The sequence below is a fragment of the Amblyomma maculatum genome, chromosome 4 (assembly GCF_055883805.1).
Source record: "Amblyomma maculatum isolate TAMU_Amacu chromosome 4, ASM5588380v1, whole genome shotgun sequence".
Classification (NCBI taxonomy): domain Eukaryota; kingdom Metazoa; phylum Arthropoda; class Arachnida; order Ixodida; family Ixodidae; genus Amblyomma; species Amblyomma maculatum.
The window spans coordinates 132,110,829-132,137,385 of NC_139347.1; the positions used below are offsets into that span (position 1 = coordinate 132,110,829).

General features: G+C 45.2%; 1 long non-coding RNA gene across 1 annotated transcript in view; it reads left to right on the forward strand.

The window, feature by feature from the left end:
* LOC146192601 (uncharacterized) overlaps positions 1–26,557 on the forward strand; it is a 434,750-nt gene that overhangs the window by 39,783 nt on the left and 368,410 nt on the right. The window lies entirely within an intron of this gene.

Genomic DNA, 26,557 nt, shown 5'->3' on the forward strand with positions numbered 1-26,557 from the left:
GCGGCTGAACATTCAAGCTGCTCGGCCGTGCTGATTAAAGGGCAATGGGGAAAAATAATACGAGCTAATATAGGCCCACAAATCTTACTTGCACAAATTAATTGCAATGCTCAATTTATACACCTATAATGGTAATGCTCTCTCAGATCATTTCTTTGCCGCCAGCTTTGCTTCAGCATTTGTTTGCCACAGTATTATTAAAGCGATGTATATACGAATTCCTATTAATTTACGAGGTCGAGGTTGTTGTGTTGAGCTCGGTTAGGCCTTCTTTTATTAAGTGGCAAGACATTATAACGACTGGCGAATTATTACGGCTATCAAGCTGTGCGGTGTTCAATATTTTTTGTGGTAATTTTTAGACGTTTGTTATTTCACAAATTTTGGCCGAACATACTCTCTGATGTTTTTCCCTCTATAAACCTGACCCCTTCAGGTTAAGTTTTTCGGTCCATGGAAAAAATGAACATACTAATTGCTATCTCTCCGCAGAACACTAACGTGATGCGCAAAAGGAGTATCAGGACCAGCACTCCGGATGCAAAGCGTGAGAAGCAGCTTTACCTTAGAATTATTTAGTTTTACACTCAGATAAATGAAGGGGAAATGAGGGTACTCGTTATGATACATGAAGGAAAGAAGCCAACAGTCGGCGAGGCTAAGGAAAGCATTGGGGATTGTACTTTATGTCTTTTTTTTTAACTTTTCCTTCGGTAATCACACAAATTAGTAATGTAATCTGTTTAGGGGAAAGATAAACACAAAGTAGAAGGAAAAACAACGTGCCGATGGTGCAGACCGAACCCACAACCTCCGAATATCGCGTCCGGTGCTCTTTCAACTGAGCCACATCGGCCGCTGTCCCACCGGTTCACTTTTTTGCCTGTATGTACATCTGTAGTTGAGTTTAAATCGTCGTGAGCTGAGCACGTGCCTTGTTCTTCGCCATCTTTCCGCGCAGCAAGTTGATTCGTTTGTCTTGATTGGGAGTAGAGTTATAAATATATATTTCTCTAAATATAGCAACACCAGTTGCTACTCAGTGCCTGTGTTGTATTCTCGATGTATCCTGTGTTAGCGCCTCCTCCTAACGCCTTTCTTTAATAAAAGTTTGTTAGTTTTTTCGTTTACGTAAATCTATCGTTGCTGTGGAGCCACTATAAATATTGTGACATATATGTCTTCCATTACTTTCACATACGGCTCGTCTACACCCTGATTTCGTAATACCGGTATGACTGCGGATGTTTCGTAAAGGGCTGGTTATATTCCGAGCATTTTTCTATCACCTGGTTGATGGTATGGGTATGATCGAGAGCAAAGTACCCTGTCTGAAAACCTGTTAAGATTGTCCTGTTTCTATTAGCGATTATCTTAGTAAACAGCTTGCATGAAACAGACAGTAAGCTGAGTGGCCTGTAATTTTCCAAGTCCTTAGCGTCCCCTTTCTTATCAATTGAGACAGCGTCATTGTTCTTCCATGACGGCGGTACCATCGATGACACCAGTCATTGCGTATACAGCGTGGACAGTGTTTCTAGCACAATATCCCCCCGTCTTTCAACAAATCTGCAGTTACCTGATCATCGCCGGCTGCTTACCCCCTTTTCATAGTTTCTGAAGCTTTCTCAATATAACAGTTATCCAAGTCTATGCACCGACCACTACTGCTGAAGAAGCTGACGTTGAGAGATTTTATGCGGACCTACAATGCCTTTTAGACCGCACCCCATCATCAGACGTCGTTTTTCTCATAGGAGACTGGAATGCTAAGGTCGGGAGTGAAGAAATATCCGGAATTATAGGCAAGTTCGGTTTTGGAGAGCCAAATGAAGTTGGGCGGAGGCTAGTAGAGTTTTGTCAAGAAAACAACCTGACCATAGCGAATACTCATTTTCAACAGCACAAGAGGCGCCTGTACACATGGACTTCACCGGACGGTCTGTACAGGAATCAGATCGATTATAATCTTTGCCGGCAGAGATGAAGCGCTATACAAGCAGTAAAAACAAGGCCTGGGACCGATTGTGGCACCGATCATCAGCTTCTTGTTGCCAAAATTAAGCTTCGATTGAGGAAAACGCAGAAAACTAGAAGGCCTTTCAGGTATGATCTGGATCAAATTCCATTAGAATATGCTGTGGAAGTGAGAAATCGATTTCAAGAATTAGATCTAGAAGACAGAGAGCCCGAAGAGATGTGGACTGATGTTCGTGATATAATACAAGAAGTTGCTACTGAGGTAGTTTCAAAGCAAACGAAATGCAAGAAAGCAAACTGGTTATCGGAAGAGGCTTTGCAAATAGCTGAGGAAAGGAGGATCGCAAAAGTTATGGGGGAAAGAGAAAGATACAAGGTTCTCAATGCGGATTTTCAGAAAATAGCAAGGAGAGATAAGAATGCCTTCCTGAACATACAGTGCCAAGCAGTTGAGGACAACAGCCAATTAAGGAACACAAGAGTTCTGTATAATACAATCAAAGATATCAAAGAAAAGCTTCTGTGCTAAGCTGGGCGTGATAAAGTACAAACGAGGCAAGGACCTCACTGAAGCCTCAGAGATAAAGAAGAGGTGGCAGGAATACACAGAAGAACTGTACAAGAAGGACCCGAATGTGCAAACCCAACATAAGACGGTTGTGATTACTGATCTCGAGCCGGGCATCCTGAAGAGTGAAGTTGAATGGGCCTTAGCCAGCCTTGCTAGGAACAAAGCTAGCGGAATAAATGGTATTCCAGCTGAGTTGCTTCAAAACCTCAACCATGACGCTGTTAACATTCTGCATCCATTATGTCAGAAGATTTGGACAACCCTGCAGTGGCCACAGGATTGGAGGAGGTCAGTTTACGTCCCCATTCCACAGAAAGGCAGTGCCAAAGATTGTTCCAACTACCGCACGATCGCGCTTATTTCGCATGCTGCCAAGGTGATGTTGAAAATCCTCCAAGGTAGGCTGCAGCAGTATGTGGATCGGGAGCTTCCGGACGTGCAAGCTGGGTTTCGCAAGGGCAGAGGAACTAGAGACCAAATTGCCAACCTTCGCTGGATCATGGAAAAAGCAAGAGAGTTCCAGAAACCTATCTACGTCTGCTTTATTAATTATGCGAAAGCGTTTGACTGAGTAGATCACAGCAGATGTGGCAAGCTCTCCAAGAGATGGGAGTTCCAATTCACCTCATCTGTCTCCTCAGGAACCTGTATGAAGGACAAGAGGCCACAGTCAGAACTGGGCATGGCCTTACTGATTGGTTTCCGATTGAGAAAGGAGTGAGGCAAGGCTGCATACTGTCGCCCTGCCTATTTAACCTATATGCAGAGTGCATCATGAGGAAGGCCGGTCTGGACGAGTCTTCAGCTGGAGTGAAGATTGCTGGGAAGGGTATAAACAACCTTAGATGTGCGGATGATACCACTTTAATGGCAGAAAGTAAAGTGGAACTCAAGAGACTTCTGATGCGCGTACACGAAGAGCGTGAGAAGTTTGGGCTTAAACTGTCAAAGATCATGGTGTCTTGCCCTATCACGTCCTGGAGCATCAAGGGACAAGAAGTGGTAGCTGTGACAGATTTTCTCTTCTTGGGCTCCAAGATTACCTCGGAAGAAGACTGCAGCCATGAAATTAGGAGACGCCTGCTGCTTCTGGGAAAGAGAGCAATGGTTAGCCTTGACCGCCTAGTAAAGAGCAGAGACATTAGTCTGCCAACCAAGATCCGTATAACTCGTGCTATGGTCTTTCCAGTTGTGATGTATGGATGCGAGAGTTGGACTGTGAAAACGGCTGACAGCCGAAGAATTGACGCGTTTGAATTTGGTGCTGGCGAAGACTCTTGAGAGTTCCTTGGACTTCCAGTAGATCAAATCAGTCAATATTGTCGACCATAAACCCTGACTGCTCATTGGAGAGTCAAATTCTAAATTCAAAGCTCAGCTACTTTGGTCATCTGATGAGAAGAGAGGAGTCGCTGGAAAAAGATTTGATGTTGGGAAAGGTTGAGGGTCGCCGGAGAAGGAATAGGCAGCGAACGCGATGGTTAGATGGCATCCTCGAGACAGTGCAGATGAAGTTATGTGATGTTAGGAAGATAGTGAGAGACCGGAAAGCGCGGCGTCACATGGTCCGTAGGGTCACGAAGAGTCGGACACGACTGAACGACTGAACTGAACTGAACTGAAGCTTTCTTAGCCTCGAATTCTGTGGTTGGCGGAACGTCTGACTGTTTTTCCCTGCTGCCTATCCAGTTATTGTCTGGAGTACTTCGGCTACCATATAGATGAGTATAGGACTCCTATCCTGTACTCATGGCTATTCTGTCTATATTCTTGATTTCATTGCCCGCCTTGTTAGCGCATACAACTGATTTCTGCATATGGTCAATTTACTGTTCGCCGCTTTAAGGCTGGCTCGTTATTTAGAGCGTGCTCAATTCTCCCCCTGTTATACTTCCTCATGCCGGCCACCCTTATGTAGTCAGTCATAGTCATGGTAAGTTGTGGTCAGTTATATTCAGTCATGCTCATGGATGAAGTGTCTGGCTTCTTAACAGGTGAGTATAGATGGCTGCACTCCATACCAAAACATATCTGTAGACGTCAGGCGTTGTCATAGTAACCGTGGTGGCACCACTGCTTGCCCAGGAGAGAAATGGTTTCTAATGCCGCACTTAAAGGGTTTCTGCAACACTTGTCCAATATGCTTTAGTTGAATTAAATATTGACGCAAATACCTAAACAAACCGAATTACAGGAATCGGATGCACTAGAACGGGAGTTATTGAGGAATGAATTTTGAAAATACAAGTAAGCCAACAAATGCCCTCAACTCAATTTTCCCGGTGCTTCGTTTTCCCATTTCACTCATAAAATGCGACACCCTTCGGGTACAGTCGAAACCGCTTACATGAGCTCCTCACTACAACGTCGCGAGAGATCGCTGCTCATGGTTTCCTCAACGCTGTAACACGTTTTTGCTAAAGTTGACGACCTCGAGCTCTTCTATGGCTAAGACCGTGTGGATGCCTTGCAGAATTAGAATGAGAACAACGAGACCGAGAGCTGGCAGGGAAGGACACATTCTATTGTTACCATGCACCCCAACTATTGTGATTTCCATGTGAGCCCGCTCCTTGGCTACAGTGACTATACTTTGACCGCCTCTTTATTTCCAACCATATTCAACGAAGAGCGAGTGGCGAAGTCGTTCAATTCCTCCCTTGCTAACTTTGGCAGCATAGCTACAGGCTTGCTTTGCTGTGCTCTTGTGTAAAGCAAGCATGTTGGATTCATTACCGTATTATAGGATACAACAACGCGACATATTTTCCCAATGACACAGTTTGCAGTGCATTTGTTATTTTCGAAAGCCCCAAACGGTTTCCAGTTGTGAAGTCATATCGGCTGCGAAGGATCATCATTATGTGCCGGCACCATCAGTACCATAATTATAGCTCTGGAGCAAATCAAAATATTAGATACCGAAATATACGTGTTACGACCAGTGATAATAGCATCGCTATAACTCCGCAGTTGCAGCAAACAAGCAAAACCACGCACTGAAATCGTGTTGCAGGGCCTCATGTGCCCCCTTCCCCAGGAATATTTTTTACGTCGATTTCCGCAACCTCTTCGGGCACAACATTAGGAAATATTTGCGAGGTTATGGCTGTAGTACAACTGCACAAAATCATATGCGTTTAATGGGAGCATTTACCTAACAATACTACAAAGACCTTTCTATTCACATTTATTGCTTTAGTACTTTTATCGTACTGGCTGGTATTCAATATTGCTTCCCCTATACACATAGGTCTACTCTCTTTTTGTATAATTTACGACACGAAGAAGGTTGCCAATGTCTCTTAGTACCTTTAGTGCCTCTCATGTTTAAATCAAGCTGCACTGCTCTTTCATTGACGACAGAATACGCAGGTGTGCGTGCAACGTACAAAAACAATATTCATCACCCACACGCAAACGAGATGCGTATCATACCAGATAAACCGATATTCCGTCCCGCTTCTTAGTTGTGCAAACTTTGCAGTTTAGAATTGAAGCGCCTGCGCTATAACAGTTGAAGATTTCCCCATCTTTGCGAATATGGTGCATTTTGAACTAGAAGCAAGACAAAGGTCTCCAATATACTCAAGGAACTTAAACTGAAAGCATGGTTTAATTAATTTTATCAGATTTATTGCACATCGTAGGCGTCATCCTGTGCAGCGAGAGGAGGGGTTCTTATGAAGCATGCTTGTATTAGGCATGTATGTTTCTGTCCAGCGTTTTGAAAGTGTTTATTTTTCGGTGGTTATTGCACTTCATTGTAGCATGTAATGGCATATGAGAAGCTTTTTTCACAGAAAATAAACTTGACAAAAATTGAAATTCATCGCGGACATACCGGACGACTTGTGAGTTGCGTTATCAGGTGACGAACCACCAATTAGCGCCGTCTCCGTTAAGAAGTGCGCTGCCCTAGTCAAACGCTGATTGCTTGAGTTAAGCCATTCGTTATGCGAGAAGCTAACGTCTACAACGAAGCCCATTATTGTCTTGTCTTTCTTGTCTCTGTATCGCCAAAGTCTTCATAACGCACAGGTACGAGAGATAACCTGCGCACAAGATACGGTTTTGCGGACGTGGTTGTCTGTGTTTGGCGGCGAAGCGCGTGCTATAGTTTCCGCTACGACTTGATGCCAGGCTCGCCATTCGGTTGCGTAAAGACCGTTCTCACCGATGCGTGATGGGGAATTTAGTTTTCTTTGGCGTACGCGTTAGAGCGTCCATGACACGGGGAATAAAGCGGTGACTGTGTTCAACGGAGTGTGATGAGGCCAGTGTGTGTCGCCATCAAGACACCCCGATGCAGGCCGCCAAACTTGAGCTAAGGCGAGGAGAAAGGCAAACATAGTGAAAAGGAAAAGAGTAAACAAACTGAGTGGGCACGTCAAGAGCGTTTACAAAGCACGGCTGAAGAAGAAGGAATCAGAACTGAATGCACTAAAGAAAAAAAAGCTGTGATTACGATACCAAGACAGTTCAAAGATACCTAACGTTAAGATTGAACTGGACGCCAATGACGGATATTAATCCGAACAGCCTCCGGCGTATTTCTGGATTCCTTCGAAAAGTACTAACTTTTGGTGTTTTACAGTACGTTTCGCAGGATGACGTACGTTAAGATGGGAAGTTTTCAATCCTACCACTTCTAGTGCCGAGAAAGAGAGTCACTCAGAAAAGTAGACCCGATAAACTTTTTTATGTGTGAAAACAAAAAGGACGAGGTAAATCTAAACAGCTTTGCAGGACTTGGACTCTAGACGCCAGAGCAAATGAGCTGGTCTGTACACAGTCAGAAGTATATTTGTCTTCGGTTTCGTATGACGCTGGTGCAGTGTCTTTAGCGTATCACTACTGATCGTAATTACTTTTCTCTCATTTGCTGCACTAGGAGCGACATTCGCTTCACGACCGCAGCCCGTTACTTTTTCTGAAATAAGAAAAGCGATATTCTTTGATTACTGCTATGAACTTCGATGAAGTCCTCATTTGGCAGCGCCCTCTCTCTTCTCTTACATACGTACTATCAGTGTACCTGCCTTAGTCGGTGGTACTGCCACGACTGTTTTAACATAAATCTATTCACTACAGTACAGTTAGGCAATAAAGGCTTAAAATATGCTTCTGGCCTAAACGCGAGCAAAAGCCGCGCAGAGAATTCGCCCCGCACTTTCCATGCCGCACTGTGATATGATGCCACATAAAATCAGGATTATATAAGCTTTCGAATTGAGAGCATACTCGAAAGGACTGAATTAGCTGGAATGTAGCGGCTGCAAATAGAAAAAAAAAAAAGTAAGCTTAGTCGTACATGCATTTTTCATCCCTGCAGCCTGCAGCAAAAATGGCAAGACCAAAAATTGTTGCTGTTTCGTTTTCATTTCAAAACAACTGTTCTTTCAGTGACACAATATCTGCGGCACACCTCTCACGTTTTTCGAAGCGACATTTTGCGGCGTTGGAGACGCCGTACAACACGCTAACAACATGAGGTCAGCTACGTTGAATGTAAAATCAGATGGCTTTCTCACTGACCACCAATTCACTGTCCTACTCAAGCTGAAGATAATCTAGCTCTACAAACTTCCAAATATTGTAGGCATATGCAAATGTAGCGCTCCCTGCTACATTCACCTTCTCTTAGAGTCGACTGTATTGCCCATTATGACGACGAACGACCTATTCTTCACATTCATGCTTTGTTTTTCTTTCTTTTTTTTTCGAACAAAACAGGCGACGTGAATGCCGGGCCCGCTGACCAGATGTTTTTAATGTTAAATCCGCGTTTATTAATTTGTTCGTGATCCTCTCTAGACATCGTTGCTTCTACCTGCTGCGGGCTAATATTGCGTTTGTGTGTTATTGAAAGGCCGTGTTTCGACCTTTCGATTGTCCCTGTGGTTATCTCTATCGCGCGTGGTGCTCTACTGTGCGCAATTATACCACTCACCCTTTTTAACCTTAGAACAGCTCCTTTATCTGGCAATGTGGTATCTATTCCAAACCTCAAATATATATTCTACACAGATAACCTCTCATATTTGTTGCGCCCGTGGGTCTCCTCGGGCTGTGAAGGACATCTCAAAGTAAGACATGGATGTAGTGGCCAGTCATCTTGGCACAGCGGGCCTATGCTCCGCACGTGTCAAATACTACTTTTTGCACAAATCTGCTATCAACGCCCCCCCCCCCCCCCCTTAACGCGAATCTTAGCGCTCTCATCAAACTTCACATATTACTTGACAAAAAACTGGCTGAAATCAGGAGACTGGACCTACGGAAGACGCGAGCGCGCGCACGCACACACGCACGCACACGCACACGCACACGGACATGCACATACACATAGATACACACGCGGGCGCGCAAGCGCACCCCCCCCTCCTTCCCACACACACAGACGCACAGACGCAGCACGCAACTCATCAGTTTACGCAATTCATCCGCCGCATCGTCAATGACGATGGGCTTGTCGAGGTAGTCACGTCAGGCAGGTAATCCTAGCATGAACCCATCGCAAGATTCTTTTTACTGTCCCGTATTTTAATTTAACCAGTCGCCAAAGACATCATAATTAAGTTGCGCTCCTTTTATTGCACAAGACTGCCCTTAATGTTCCAGTGCATAGGCCCCCTGAGCGCTTGTGCTATACGTGGCTGCTCTTGCCACTGGGGCACCTGCTGCAACAACAAGATCAACAAATTGCTCTTATTTCAAGCACAAAGCATGCGTACTGATACTTACAAAAGCTGTACTCAATCCTGTAGGACGCCTTATTATTACCCTCCATGTCTAGCTCCTAGATAATATTCGAATTGCCTTATTGGAAAATACGTTTCAGTCGGTACCAGCATAGGCAAGTATTGTTGATGCATTACCAACCCATTTCATCCCATCGATTCGTCCATCGTCTACACAGACGCATCGAACCCTGATTGGAGCCGCTGTTTTGTCTTTTCCCAATGGGAAACAGGCTATGACACACACACTCGAGAATCTTTACACACTTCTTCCTCCTACAGCAGCCCTAGACGTGTTCTCAATCGTGATTAGTATCCAGGGCTTCTTAAAATCAACATAACTCAACAAGATATATCATATACACCCATTAAATATAGGCTAACCATTTCATACATATGGACAATATGGGCAGTCAATAATAATATCTCAAACGTCATTTGTTTTAAAATTGACCATGGTCAGTGACCAGTGAATCGATCAACAAATAATAATATCTGCAACAAGCTCTTCAATAACACCTCAGCTAGACTGCCCGCTTGAGCACACATTCTTTTTCGACTGAATGCCAGTTTTACAGCCAAAAAGCAGACTTTCACCAAATGACATGGGCTAGCCAAGAAAACAAAGCCACACACGAGTGAACGTGGGCCGATTGGGAGGAAGCCTTATAGGGTTCAACGCGGAACAAAGGTCATTATTTGAAAGAAAGAGAAAGTGGCTTCAGTCAACGGCTGACCGAACTGAAGCTCCAACTAACCCCGCACCGAAAACACTAGCTCATTTTTCCCAAACAAATATTTCCTACTACTACCCCTATGCAACCGCTAAACTACGCCAGGTTTACTCAGAACTGCAAGGGTACGAAAAGTTTCTGTACTGTTGTCACAGGGAAGATTTAGCATGGGGGTTCAAGGGCGAGACGATGCAACACCTGTTTACGTGGGATTCCAGCGTGACCAGGAGTCGACGAGAAAGTTGAAGAAACAACCCACATCACCTGCCGCCACAGAGTGTTTTACTCTGAACTATAGAGGGAAAGCTGGGGGCATTGCATTTCAGCCAACATGGGCGCACTGAAAATTATGGACCGGTGTGCTACTTGGTGCGGGGCAGTCGCATTTTTCAGGAATGCAGAGTGGCTTTACAAATATATGTCCTCTTCATCATTACCATCATCTCAACGTGCCAACGTAGAGTGCAAAAACCAGAGTAACGAAGGCGCGAAAGGAGACAGCATCATTTAAAAGGTGTCTGTTTTCTGAAATGTCACTAAAACATGTTAAATTATTCACCAACCATGTATATTTTTGAAAACATTTTCTTCTTTTAAAGTGCGCCTATTAGATTTGAAATATTGGTTTCCATGCTGCTCAATACTTAGGCAATAGGAGAGAGAACCCCGATCGCTTATTTTGGAAAAATGTTATAATTACTGCTGTTCCGTTCGGTTTTTGCAATACTGTCTGTACGTGTGCGATTGAGGAATAAGTTCAAGAAGGTCACTTTCTTTTACAAACTATCGAATATTTATATATAGTAGTCTAAATTGCAATGTCAGTGCACGTTAAAGAACCCCAGGTGGTCGATATTTCCGGAGTCCTCCACTACGGCGCCTCTCATAGCCTGAGTCGCTTTGGGACGTTAAACCCCGCAAAACCAAACCAAACCAATAAAAAAATAAAAAATAAAACGCCACGATACGATAGTTATAAAAGACGACTAGGTAAATGACAAGAGCAAGACCCGACAATGAACAGAACACTGCGATGAAATGAAGACTATAAAGATGACAAAGAAAGTATTCCAGTTATAATAAGTACGAAATGGGTTACATAGAAAACACATCGTAAAGATACTAAGTCAGATCAAGATTGACAGTGGCGAAAACAATGTTCGAATAAACAACAGTCTGTGGCAAGAAAAAAGAATTCTCACGGCTTTCTTGTTAGTTGAGGCGGCGAAGGTTGGGTTTTTCGGTAGCGGCGGCCGAACGTATGAGGAGAACGATTTGTTGGTCGCGGGCTCGATCGGTGAAACACAAGACTCTTTCCCGGAGCGGCCGCGAGAGGGGCTCGGAAGACTGAACTTCCTAGAGCGCACTGCCGCGGCGTGCTGCGGTCTGTCATTTTATACTCTCGGCTGGCTGCGCAGTGCCCGCGTCAATGACGCGCGCTCGCTGCCTTGAACTACACGTCGAAGCCTGTTCAGAGGAGCGGGGAGATACCGTGAGTTCCGCTCTATACGTGAAGCAGGAGTTCCCGTAACTTCCGCTGTATAGGTGAGGCAGCGTGCGACAAATATATAGTCGAGATATTGAATTTTGGGGCATTTGTTTGTAGAAGAATATTTATTTTTGAATTATTTTTGCTCAAACGTTGTAGTTCTTCATACGGTAGGCATCCGCCCCATGATCCTTTGGGCGCCCATGGTGGCTGAAATGGTTGTCAGGAAGCGCCATGCATTATATTATAAATTGCGGCACAGTTTTTCCTTTAGATAAGAGTAGGCGGCATGTGGTAGTTTTCTCGTTTATCATCAAATTTGTTAGATTTATTATTTCATATAAACATAAAAATTCCCGATGTTCTTCTTGGCGTCAGCGGCCGTTGTCTCCGTTTTCATGCCTGATCGTGTGGTCAATGGCAAGTGAAATCTAAGGTTGTTATCATTCTTCGGTTATATTAAAAAGGATTGTTTTAATACCTTATATGTAAAAAAAAAAACAGCTGATCTGCATTTTTTTTTAATCTTTCACGGCTCCTTTATCATGTATGAAGATAATCTTAGCGTTCTTCCTAGACTGAAGTACGCTGGAAGTCATAAGAAATTTACGTTTGTAGGGTGACCAGCTTTCTAACGCTACCACTGTTCTTAACGCATTTTCAATTGAAGTTCAGTTGCAGATGACAGTCAAGTGAACAAATTGCCCGGCCGATTTGAATTCGGAGGTGTTTTGATGAATTTCATTTGCATTTTTTATAAGAACTCAGCCTCTTTTCTGCTCAAACGTTTACAGTGCGTCTGAGGTATACGCTCTATTTCTAAGTTTTCTGCAGCCCTTTATCATTTCTTTAACGTCATCTCTATAATTTTCGTTTACACAGCTCTCTGCACAGTTTGCAGCTTGCGCTCATGAAATACGGTGCAATTCTTTTGCAAATGGAGAAAAGCGTTAATTAACAATATCCAGGTGATAGGGCGCACTCACATTAACATTCTTAGCGTGGAAGCAATGCGCACCGCTCTGCGAGATAATTTTTACTGTTGCGGCTGAAATTTCATATCTTCATTTGATGGTTCAGCTTTCAATCATGGGTATACAAGCAATAATATGATGCAGCTGATGCATGGTTTAGTGCGTAAATCTTGTTATGCACGTGCCGCTTTCTGCTTCTACTAGTCATCGCATTCTAATGTAATTAAAAGGTCCGCTCTGGAGAAAGGCCGCCGTTGTCAGCGTTATGAGCGACGAATCACGGTCACGACTTTGGATGGTTGATAGGAGGAATGGCCGGACACATAATAGTGGGCGCGATTGTGCGATACCTCGATACCACATGGCATGGCAGGAGCTGCCTACTCGGTCGCCTCGTTTGAGATGGGTGGATGAGATCAGAGTAGAACCCTGCAATACCCTCGCGGAATAAGTAATATACGCTCCTTTTGAATCAGAAAGGCATGCTAAAATGGATAAGCGCATATACATGGGCGCAAACTTGACAAGCATATGAAACGAGGAAGCAGAACATGATCCCACAAATTTTCATCATTTCAGAACCTCCAGCTGTAGCAATTTTTTATCCAATTGAATGTCCATAATGCTTTGATTAATGCAGGGCTGAAGAGATATCCATGTCGGATGATGTTTCAGATGTCTACATGTCTTACGACGTTTATGCTAATGGACGTCTACTTGGTAACATAAAATAAAATTAAGAGCTTATAGCTTATAGAAGGAGAAAAATTGATACACATGAACGAGTGTCCGCAAGAGGATCCGCATATAGTGCCGTTAAAGCTACCACACGATGGCCTAAAAGGCAAAGCTTAAGAGCGCCGCCGATTTCAGCCTTTGCTTTTGGTTTCATCGTTGAGAATTTGCTTTTGAAACCTCAATCCGCTAGCTAGTGCATTCAAGGGCGTTTAAAATTTCCGAAGTAAACACAAAGAAACTTTCTTGATAATGCATTAGGTGTAGTCGAATATTATGAAACATTTTAAAGTAATATGCCTTGAGTCAGTGGTTAACTAATAGCTTTCCACATGCACATAAGCAAAGGAGATGAATGTCTGGCTAAGAAAACCGGTTCTTGAAAGATTGACTGCGTTCAAAAAAGAGCGAGTTTCTTAACGAGAGTTGGTTAACAGCCTATGATTACAGTTATTGTGCAAATGAACCCTACAGGGATGTATCAGAGCTCCGTCATCACGTTTAATCTACCTGCTCACATGTTGTCTCGGATACAGCTTAACCTGCTCATTCATTATGGCAGCACGGAAGGAGCGTTTGTTTCTTTGCGGCCCTTGCAATTTCGGAAGCCATTTGTTTTGGGCTATGCTTATATTTGCAGTTTTAGGGTTAATAAATCAGAACCAGGGAACGTAGACTATGGCAATATTCCGCGCAAGCACTCTCCCTCTTCTCTAAGCAAGCTGAAATTACCTGCCAAGTGGGGGAGGGGGGGGGGGGGGCGGGGTGCTTAACGAAGACGCAAAATGAAAATCACCACTGATGGGCTGGATCCCCGGCGAGGAAAATACGTGGCTCCTCGCCTGTCGCCAGATTTTTTTATACCTCGAACTGGGATGGTGAAACCGTACCGTGTAGCAAGCAGCAACACGCTGTCGACACGTCACTGCAATGCCTATAGACTTTAGCAACACATGACTACGACAATGAAGTGACACTGGCGAGTACGTGCTGTTCTCTAACAAGATCATGACTCAGCTCATAGTCTATTATCATCCCCCAATCATCGTTGGTAAGTTTGAGAGCGACGGAATTTTACTGGCGTCCCCGGGTGAGCGTCTATCCACAGCAACTGCAGTGAATGATGCTACCGTTGCACAACGAAGAAAAGTGAAGGATTTAATTCCACGTCCGCGTCGACAAGCGGAAATCGTGTGTAAGAAACATAAGAAAAGAAAAAGAAACATAAGACAAGTAGAACCGCATCATAGCAACCTCTGATATAGTAAAAACGCAGACACAGTAAAGTGAAATTAAAGTCCCAGTTCGGCCTTCCACGCAGGATTGTACACTTTTTCCTATTTATAGTAAAGACATTTTTGATAACAATCGGTTGTACTAATGCGCACCTGGCCCCGGCGACGTGCTTACCACGAACTGACATCGCCGCGCGCTCGCTACCTAGAATCGTGAGGTAAATGTTTCTTAAAAAAAACAAAAATCAATAACAACACCACTGAGTGTTTTCCTTTATGGCTTTACCACTGGGCTCAGCGGCTCCGGGAACAAGCAAACTTTACGTAGGCTTTGACTCCCTGAGGGAAAGCATGCGGTGGGTAGGAAAAAAAACGTTTTCGAGGCATTTTGGGCCACTAAAATGCGCTGAAGCGAAATCCTTTGCTTGAAACGCCGCAGATTCCTGATTTATTTTTGTCTGTTCCTGTATGCTGTGTATTTCGGCGTTCGTGAAAGCGCCAAATGAAAGAGCGTAGCACGGATGCCTGGATCCGATGGCCGGCGGGGTCAACTTCGTATATGCGTGAATCGGCTGGTGATGTGACCGGTCATGACCGGAAGTAAAGTCATGATGGCGTCAGTTTCGGTTAATTGACGTTACCGTGCTTGACGTCACGATGACGCCACATGCGGTCATGGCGCGATGTCATGACCGCGAGATTGTGATGTCAGCAGGTGACGTTGTCACAATCAATGGAATGTCGTGAAGACGTGTGCCACTTCTCGAGGGCGGACACTCATGAGACAATAAAGGCTTTCACCGTAAAAAAGTACAGCTGGCTGTGAATGTAGAAAAAAGGTGGCGGGTTCCGTTCGGGTTGTGAAAGGAGTGCTGCGAGAAATAAGGAACGAATGAAACGGCTGAACATTCGCAGCACTGTGCAATGCAAAGCGCAAGGTAGCAAAGGCAAGAGGTGGAGGCTTGGCATTTTGGTTTTGATGCGCTCCACTTAACGCACATTTCTCATTGATTGCTTCTTAAATGATAGAAATAGTGGAAGATATAAATTGCGTCAACGGAGAAGTTGGACGAGTTTGTAGGTATTCATGCTAAAACGAGCGCGAAAGAACAAACACGGAAGAGAAGACAGCACGACACAAGCGCTTGTGTCGTGCTGTTTTCTCTGCCGTGCTTATTCTTTCGCGCTCGGTTTAGCAAGGCTAGTGGAAGACGACGTCATGTTCATTGAATTGGTTTTCACATGGAATCAAACTCAATTGTATTCTTAGACATTTTACGTTCATGCTCAGGAGCTGCTGCACAAGATGTTGACAAAACAAATCACATAACTAAAACGAACTGCACAAAAAGACAGTGAGAGGGCTTTATATGCTATTTTAGTGTGTGTGGTTTTTCATCAAGCACCAAGACGTTGTTAGTAGGTAGCCATCTAATTATAGTCAGCATCTTCAGGGCCACAGCACCACCAACAGCTAATATAATAGAGTTGTGCACGTCCGAGTGCTACAAATGCGGTCTACTGCATCTGTGTCATACGTTGTCTCAGGACCCCCTCTGTCCCCACCCAAGAAACTAACCTTATCATATTAAATATGTAGGCGCCCCTTTTAATTAAATATGTATCATTGGTATGGAGCTTGAACTACGCAATCGAAATCAGGAAACTTGAAGCTGCGTTGAGGCAACCAGATCGCTTCATCTGTCGGGACATAGACCGCAGTTTTAAGGCGTAGCATTAAGGGTCCCGTGTCGCTAAAAGCAGGTATCGGCGTTTTGTTTGCAATGCGATAACCAGAAGAAAGTGAAGAGACAATAAATGTTTTGCGGAATCTCACGGCGCCGTAAACGGTTCCTTCGCAGTGCGAGGCGAGCACGCAACCACTCCGCCACAGAGCCGCATTGCTTCTCTCCAAATAAAGGTGGACCTAATGTATGCGTTGCCTTATGACTGTCAGCTAACGTTTAGTTGTGTCATGAGAAAGAAACTAATTACGTAAGTAATAGTTAAGCGAGAAGCAAATAACATTTCTGTTTTGCTTGCCTGCGATGCGGCGCTCACAGGAAAATTCAGTCAAGCGTACGGAGCTGCCGCAACAGATAGCGCGAGCCCCCGCCCGTTTCAAAGCCTTATACACCCATCCATTTTCATCAGAGCATTGGGGTTTAAGGACAGCGGAGAGAAAACAGACTACAGACGTAAAGCGCAAGGAAAAAGGAAAACGAAGGTTATCTGATTGGTGTTTAAAACCAAGGCAGGAGTGAAATTTCATCCTAAACTAGATACAAAAATACAAAATACAGTAATTGATGCGACTAGATGACGTTAGCCGCCGTCGTTCATCCATATTTCGTATGTAAGCAAACCAAGTAGATGGACGCGCTTCTGAAATACTCTGGAACGTGTCTGCGAACACTGTTGCGTTGAACTCTTAAAGGCCCACTGTCCACCCTCCGGTCGAAAATATCTTCTTCCCCGGTGACTGTGAGACTTCGCCCCTAGAACGCAAGGCCGCAAAATGTTTTTGAAAAGAGTAACTAATAACGCAGTTACAGCCACCGCAATCACCCGATTCTGTCATGCTTCTCTCCTTCCGTTCCCTCGCAGAGGTTTTTCACTCTCCTGCCCGAGGTCGTCTAGCCTCCGCAAGACAAATTCCCCTTCCTCCTCCGCGTTTGGCGGGAGGGGGGGCATGGCACTCAGCGAGCGCGAAAAAAAAAAAAAAAACGGCCGAGGGATCGCGCGCCGCTGGATTCAGTCTGGCCGTGGCGAGGGAAAAGCGCGCAGCGAGCGGTAGACACCCATCCTTCTCCCGTCAGTCAGTGAGACGGACTAATGGACGTCGTTCGCGGTACGTACGTCATTACTGTGGCCCGTCGGGCCAGCGCAGGAAACGGGGAAGCTGGCTTCCCGAAGGAGAGCATGAGTGAGCTTTGAATTGTATTTTCGGTGCTTTGCGGCGCGCGTGTCACTGTAGCATTTTGCACAGACTATCTCCGGTACCTGATCGAAACACTGGGCTCCTTTGCTTAAAAGGGCCTTCTCTGGACAGTGGCCCTTTAAAGGTAACCCCCCCCCCCCCCCACACACACACACACTTCTTTGTATTTTATTCGGGCAATTTAACACCTCTCACAAATTTGGTTCCACTGATTCCGGAAAGCTTTGCAATGCATTACTTGTTCTAAGTGGCGCATCTCACGAAAAACGTACCTAACGTTGGCCCTGAAAGCCCCATTAAGAAGCTATCGTCCACTACACATTTCACCTATATACTCACGGTACATTTTTAAACTATATAGTTTATTTTTTCCTCGAACAACATATGATTGCAAATCGTTTTCTGGCAGCACCCAGGAACTTCCACTAGTAAAACTTCCTTGACCCCAATAAAAAAGTTTGTGTATTGTATAAATGTGTGCATGCTTGCTGTTGCGCGTGCATGCTGCATTTTTTTGTCAATGTCTTGTGTTTAGGCGAGCACTTTGTAGGTGACTGGCGCCCTAAACTCTGCGTCCTGTTTGTGCCGACTCCTCGATATAGCCGAGAAATGGCTGCAGTATGTGCAAATAAATGCATAACGTCTCATCGTCGGAGGTTTCTTTTGCGTTTATCACGATCAATGTGCCGCTTTAGTCGACTCTGCCTAACATATACCTTCGCTTCTCAAGCCATAGCCGCCGCACACGGGAGAAAGTGTAAAATGTTTAGTACTCGGCTCACCGTTCGATTTTCATCAAAGCTCTCTTATATAAATATCACTTCGTTATCCAAATAACGTTCGTAAAAATATTATCCTCTGGAGTATTCGAAAGAAAGGAAAGGGCTGCGGCAAGAAAACACCTTGTGTGCGCTCTTTCTTCCAGTGTAGGATGGACCAGCGGGCTGACTGACTGAATAGCGATATTAGAGAGGTATAGCTTGCCAGAGACGAACTAACGCAGACGTATACCGATTTACCCTACCCCTCCCACGAATGCGCAGTGGCCGCGATTGCACTCACCCTTGTCAATGAAAGTGTGCAGGATGAGTCCGGCAAACCGGTATACGTCTACGTCAGTATGTCTCCAGCAACCTAAATCTCTCTTCCATTTATCTTGCCGCAGACGTGCTGACGTAGACGTAAACCAGTTTACCTGACCTCCAGTACGCAGGCGCAATGGTCGCGACTGCCTGTCAATGCTCGTGAGCAGGAGGCGTCCGGCCAATCGGTATACGTCCACTTTCGTGCGTCTCCGGCAGGCCATATCTGACTACTGATAAACGGATGGACGGATGGACGGTCCTCGTAGCCACGAATGAAAAATTAAGAGTGCCGAATGATTTGAAAGTGACTCAGATGGATTCTTGCAGAGCATGGGCGCTTCTATGAGACCTGGATGAGACGAAACGTAGGCGTTTGAGGTTCTTTTTGCATCACCAGGCCTGTCGCTCTCACACAGTTGCATTAACAGCGCAGAAAGAATGCCGAAACATTGACTGGAATGATGGAAGTTCATTATAAATTTTCTCCACAGGTTTGTGCTGTGGGATCAGTGGACCACAGTGTTCAAGCAATTTCACGGTTTCTCGATATGTTTAGGTTTGCTCGGCGGTAAGATTACATTTTTTTTAAAGGAATGAGATAGCACAGAACCATATGCGGTACCTAAATAAATTCCCTCCTCTGCGGCAATTTAAATCGCCCGCTTCAGAAAAAAAAAAAAAAAGCAACGTGATGAGAAGGGGCTGGATGCATTTGTTCGTGAATATTTCAAGGCAGTGCGGAAGCGCTTTTGTGGCGCCTTGCTATGGAGCACCACTAGCGTTCTCTACTTGCAACAAAATATGGCAGTGCATAATTTTATTTACCATCTTGCTGTGTTTTTTTTTTTTAACGAAGGCCGCCTTCACCGCGTGAAACGATAAACAACAGCCCGTGCTTCGGCCGCGTGGTGGACCCTTTTCAGAATTATACTTTCTGTTCCTTGCATGTCAAGTGTGTTTAGAGAGTGGCATCAAACGCGTTGTATCTGCTTAGGGAATTATTAAACATTCAGAACGTCTGGGGAACAAGAACACATTGCTGATGTAGCGGCTCGGCAACACCAGACTGGCTCACACAAGCGGACACATAAACAGGACGCAGAAACGACGACGCAGAAAACCGTCTGGTTTCGGGAGCGAAGCGCAATTGCTCTTAATCAAAACGTACTTGCACAGCTTGTCATGCTTATTGCCTGTAGTGGTGCACTTCAAAAGACTACTCATGCACGCGCATGCTGAAAACAGCGGTTTAGGGAGAAAGAAATGTCAAACGACATAAAAAGGATACTTGCTGTCATTTCTAAGCGGTCGCTTTTTGGGCGTTCCTAGTTTCATTGTGTCTTGTGTCACGTCATTGAGCAAAGCGTCTTTCATTTTTAGAACACTAAACAAAGATGAGGTTGTTTGATACCGCCACGCGTGATGCTCGTCTTTTCCTGTTCCGGCGCAGACCGGAAAAGAAACTGGTAATTTGATACAGCTAATGAAAATTAAAATATTCAGTTTATTTACCATCTTTCGCCATTAAAAATGCAATCACGCAAAAAAGAAGAACATGTATTTTGGCATTCTCTTGAGTAGAAGTTTTTGTTTAGGATATGCTGGGCATGTCATCCAATTTGATTTAACACTGCTCTGGGTATTATCGTACTAGTGAGTATTCTTGGTGGGGCATAAAAACATGCCGTCATTACTGAACAAATACCAGCCTATAATTGCTGCCAAACTAGATATTTTGACGTGCAATCTAAAATGTTTTACATTCCAGAGCGGGCTAAAATAAAACCAAGTTCGCACTGCCTGGAATCGAACACTTCTTGTTTAGCGTATTCAACACATATATTCTGCACGGCCGTAAATTATGCAGGAGAGAGGATTTTTTTTTTGCTTCGCCACACTGGCAGATCATTTCGTGCCTTATCGACAGTTCTTCCGGCACTTCTTCGCGTGCCGGAAAAACTCTATCAGTCGTCCTTGTTAAAGCCTCTTGTTCGCTGCATAGGAAGTAATCAAATGAATTTTCTATGTTGATGCAGATATTTGCACTCCTGGTTTGTTACCGCTGATAGTGCAAAGCCTTATCTTTGAAAGAGGTATAAATAACCCGAGAAACGCTCTTAAGTTAGGCTAAGGCTTCTCAAATGTATCACAACAAGCATCAATTGTAGACTGGTTCAGAGCCAGTTGCAAGGATTTGGAAATTACATTGTCAAATATGAAAGGGTTTAAATCATTGGGACCCTCATATAAGGATTGAGGAGCGCCGGCGATGCAGGTGAAACAAATATTAATGCAAATTTCTGGTCTTGTAGAAAGAAAGGAACGGAAGTAGGACCTTGCTCGGCAGGTACGCCCTGATCAGCGCTCAGTGTAGGCTTCTATAGCAGCGCGCACGCACAGGCACACACAAAAAGCACTTCATAAAAAAACTTGGTATCCCCAGCTTTACAGATAGCACAAAGAGACACAAAGTTGCATTCATAAGGGTTAGAGAGGAAGCAACACTGAGCAGGAGGAAGTCAGATGTATGCACATTTCAGAGGTCGGAACAATCCAGAACGCTAAACATCGAAAAGGGCCTTTATGTAGCCAATGAGAGATAAGTACGTTCGTACTGTCGGTGTCTATGCGGATAACCTTTGTTTACACATAATTCTACTGCATATCTGTCAAATGAGCTGGGATCAAAAGTACTTTATTATTTGAAGTACGCTAAATCGAGGAGTACGCTAACTCGCTAAAACGACTAAATAGATGTGCCCAGAGAAAATTTCCGAAATTTTATTGACTGGTGGGCATCTGCCCCCATAATCCGTCCTCATATGCCACTTGGACGCAGGCGCCTCATGATCGCACACTCCTTGACGTCTTTACATCAGCCAAGCTTTTCTCATTTTTGACCACACCTTCATCCTTCGTAACATTCATTTTATATGCCCAGAGGAAATTAACATCGCAAAAAACTCTAATTATTATGTCTCTTTGCTGTGGAGCTCCACTATGCGGTACTCTTCTGTGATCACGTGCAGAACTGTTTTATAGCTTTCCAGATGCAGAACAATTAGGTCACGTGCTAGTGAAGAGTGACGTCACAAGAAGCTCCCTCATAGTGACCCTGCTTAGCGGGAACAAGGCTGCCAGATACATACCAACGGAGCTAACAATCACTGACCTCTAGGAAACCACAGATGACCTTCGAGAGCAATAGCGGTAAACGTTTCTTTATCCAGGAAATCCGACAATTGTCGTTGTAGGCGTTGGCGTTATGAGCGAAACATCACGGACATAGCTCTGGTAGGGCCCCGCCACGGTGGTGCAGTGGTGAGACGCCCGACTACTGTGCCGTAGTGCCCGGGTTGCGTATTGCCAAATCATATCCCGTAGGAGCACTCGAGCAGACGACGTTAAACGGCCATTGCTGCTGAAAGGTGTCTCTCAACGCTACCTAAACGTAACACACACTCACTGTTGGTTGGTTGGTTGGTTTCTGGGGTTTAACGTCCCAAAGCGACTAAGGCTATGAGAGGCGCCGTAGTGGAGGACTCCAGAAATTTCGACCACCTGGGGTTCTTTAACGTGCACTGACATCGCACAGCACACGGACGTCACTGTAGACGGCTATTGCTGCTGCAAGATGTCTCTAAATGCAACCTAAAGGTAACATGTGCTTGCTAAAGGCAGGAAAATGATTACTGTTGAAATAATTGATTAGTGTAACCGTTGTCGTACCTATTGTTACTGAAAGATGTCTGTGAATGCAATCTAAAGGTTACATACAATCAATGAAGACAGGAACTATTTGCGGTGAAGGCAATTGCAAAAACAAAGCAATTCAGAAAAAAATTACAACGCAGATTCAAACACATGTTTCAGTGGCATCAGTGCTGATATTAGTAGTGTTAATCCATTGAGCCACAAAACCGATGAGAACGGGGGCCTTTAAATGCATTCTTATTCATTTAGACAATGTATCTATCCCCTATTTCTCTCCAGGTGACGCTGCTCAGATGAATCACGCCAGAGCGTCGTCTGCTCGAGTGCTCCTATAGGGGGTATTCACTGACGCGCTGTGCGCGGTGCATTGTGGGTAATTGAGGCGCAGTCAGCCATTTTTGTGTCCACGGAACGAACAGGGCGAACGTACGTATCAAGTGCTGTCGTGCGGTTCTACAAGCAGTGGCATCCGCAGCTATATGTTGTTTACTGAGCTATCGTAGACTGTAATAGGCGCGTACACAGTGTAAACAACGGAAGCTGAAGAGCTGCGCGAAAGACCTCGGCATTTTAAGGTTCCGGAAGTACATACGAACAACTCCACCCGAGCGAGACACTTCACCGAGATGCGACGCTACGTATGGCTGGCACGGCACAACCGCATAATTATCATAGAATATGAGAAATGTATGTCAAAATGGGCTGGACTGGAATCTTCCGGATGTGCCCTAGCAGCCAGCTCTTGTCACTTTCTGTGCACGACTGTTCTTCACGCACTCGGAAGACGCATTCCCAGTAAAAGAGCAGCGCGGCAATGTATCGCTTGCAGTCATGCGCATGCATTCAGCGCGCCGCCAACACCTCCTCGTCATGTTTTGTTGATATAAAATCCTTCAAAGAGGACTCGCTAAACTTTGTGCCGCAGTACTTGCCTCATTCGATCAGAAGAAGTCGGATGTTCACATCGTCTATGTCGGCTGCTAATCAAAGCAGAACGCATGCAGATTCGGCGAAGTAACGTAGGCGGGCAGAGTTGTTTTGCAGAAGGTTTGAAGAACTTTATAAACAAATTTATCTCTAATAACAAATCAAGTTTAGCTTGGTCAAAACTGCGCTGTATTTCAAGAGTTTTGTTGCAAAAAGTTATTTCGAGCCCGCAAGGCAACGAGGTGGCGCTACCGGTGTCATCGCTGTGGCGTGTGGCAGCGGCTTCTTTTGCTTCCTTACCGCCACAGACGATGCAAACATCCGACTTCTTCTGATCGATTGAGGCAAGTACACCAAACAAGTTTTGTATAAAAGATACTGACTACTAAACGCCATTTCTATGCAGAATATCAGCTACAAAAACTCAGCGATTTAGTTTGTATAAACGATGGACGGCACGCACGTAATTGCACAGAGAGAGTTCGTCTGCTTCAAGCGCGGCTCTTAACCCAGCCGCTTGTAACGTAGTTGCGTTCTTCGAGTGGTCAGTAGGCTTGCGATTGGTGCCTTGTGATGAAGCTCGTCTGTAGGACAAGGAATTCATGATTGTAGCACATAATTATGCGTGGGCACAGGCCGACGACGCTTACCGTGCAGTTGCGCATATCGACTGCACACGGGTTGGTACCAAAGTTTTGTTTCGTACAGGTCTCTGTGCGCATCGCGCCCACTTTGCTGATAAATCAAACTGTCACTCATGAAACCGATTGAGTTTTCATAACAACGGTGCTGGCATTAGGCAGAATGACAGAGCAAACGGACGCGCACGAAGAGCTAACCTAACCACCGCCCCGTACTAGTACTAGTCAAAACAGGACGCAAAGATGGCGTCGGCTGCATACTGACGTCAGCTGTGACGTCATGTGAATACCCCCTATAGGAGATATGGTATGATAAGTGCCCGAGTTCGATGCCGACCGCCGGCGGCTGCGTTTCGATAGCGGCTGCTGTTGTTTTGGCTGTAGGAAGAAGGAAAAAAAATGCACGGCCCTGCTAATGGCTCTGTAGCTGAGTCTCCACCGCTGCCTGGTGGGGAGAAAAGAAAAAATAAAGAAAAAGAGGAGGGAGAGAAAGACGCGCGCCGCAACAACAGCCCTCATCCCCCACCAAAGCAGTGGTAGGTGCAATGAAGGCCTACAACAGATAAAAATCGCTGACTTGCTAGCCCCCGCAGCAAGCGGCGTTGACCTACCGTCCCTAGGGGGCCTCGATGCGCGCCCGCTCCGGAGAGCGGGCGCGCATCGAGGCGCCCTAACCGTCCCAGCGCCGTAGGGCCAGGAACTGCCACCCTTCACTACTTCCGTCATCTCGGTGGAGGCAAAACGAAGAGGCGTCCGTGTGCTGTTGTTGTTGGGGCTGTAGAAAGAAGGAAATGAAAATGCGCGGGCCTGCTACTGGCTCTGTATGTCTTAATAATACTAATAATTGATTCACGGGAAGGGAAAGGCGCAATATCTGTCACACTTGTTTCTGTGGACACCTGACCCGCTTCGTAAGGGGAGGGAGGGAGGTGGGAGTGTCAGTGGAAAGAGAGAAAGAGGAGCCATTGTGGAGGGCTACGGAGTAATTTCGCCCACTTGGGGATCTTTAACGGGCGCTGACATCGCATAGCAAACGAATGCCTCTTCGTTTCACCTCCGTCGAAACGCCGCCATCGCGGTCGGGATCGAACTAGGGTACTCCGGCACAGTAGTTGGGCGTCTTACCAATACACCACACCGGCGGGGCACGATATCAGCGCACGTTAGATATCACCAGTTGGTCGAAATTACTCCGTAGCCCTCCACTACGACTCCTCTTTCTCTCTTTCCACTTTTACTCCCATCTTCCTCCCTTCCCTTACGGCGCGGTTGCGGTGTCCACAGAAAACAAGACAGTTACCGCGCCTTTCCCTTCCTATAAATTAATCAATTAATTAATCTCTTTTGTCTGCCGGAGTACTCGGGTTCGAACCCGACCTCGGCAGCTGCGTTTCGATGGAGGCGAAACGAAGAGGCGTCCGTGGGCTGTGCCATGTCAGAGCACGTTAAAGATCCCCAGGTGGTCGAAATTACTCCGTAGCCCTCCACTACGACTCCTCTTTCTCTCTTTCTGCTTTCACTCCCACTTTGCTCCCTTCCCTTATGGCGCGGTTAAGGTGTCCACAGAAAAAAGTGTGGCAGATACTGCGCCTGTGAACGATAATAATAATAATAATAATAATAATAATAATAATAATAATAATAATAATAATAATAATAATAATAATAATAATAATAATAATAATAATAATAATAATAATAATAAATATTGCTCATATTATTATTACAACTACTATTATTGGTAGGTGGTACATGGCAGGGGACCTGACCAGAAACAGATTGGTCATAGGGTTCGGTGACACGCTATCACTTGACATGACCGATTTGGCAGGAGTTACAAACTCGGGATCTTAGCTAAGATGGGAGGGTGAGGTGGAGTAGATGGCTGGTTTGGTTGGTTTGTGGGGTTTAACGTCCCAAAGGAACTCAGGCTATGAGAGACGCCGGAGTGGAGGACTCCGGAAATTTCGACCACCTGGGATTCTTTAGGGCGCACTGACATCGCACAGCACACGGGCGCCTTGCTTTTCGCCTCCATCGAAAAGCGGCCGCCGAGGCCGGGATTCGACCTGCGTCCTTGGGAACAGTCAGTACGGCCTGGAAATTCTTCTGGGATGCAGGGAACGTCCCTGGCGATATTGAGCTGAACGATTTCCTCAATGCTGACGCGGATGTGCTCGTCTACGAAGAGCTAAGTGATGAGGGCATCATTAAAAGTGTTAGTGAGCCGGAAGAGCCGCCATCCGATGCTGAAGACGACTCCGCCCACGATTCACCCACCATGGAAACCTCGTGGAACGCCGTAACCATTGCGCCACCCCGGCGGGGTTGAGGTGGAATAGAATTATTCAGAACCCTTGTATTCTTTTCCAGACAAAGCATCTCTAGGAATCCGCAGGCACGTTCGCACTACCTGGTGAAGCGGGCTTTATATCAATATCGAAACGTCGTTCGCATTATATACAGTAGCAGAATACAGCCCAATGAAGCACATTTGTGACAACACGGGCAAAAATTAAGGGACTAATGAGGGGCAAAGCAAATTTCCACAAACGAGGAGTTTCAGTTAGAGTCGCGAATAAAAGCCGTTAAGCGCTAACACGTCGTATCCTTAAAGGCGGTGCTGAAGTGTCCCTTGCTCGTAGTCTTTTTTTTTATATCTTGATCAGTGTGAAATAATATGTGTTTATCAATGGAAGTGATTAAAAAGTTGTGAGCAAAAAATAATCTTATGCGTCTGTGGTACTCAAATGTACGACAGAGAAACGTAGAGGTCTTCGGTTCGGAT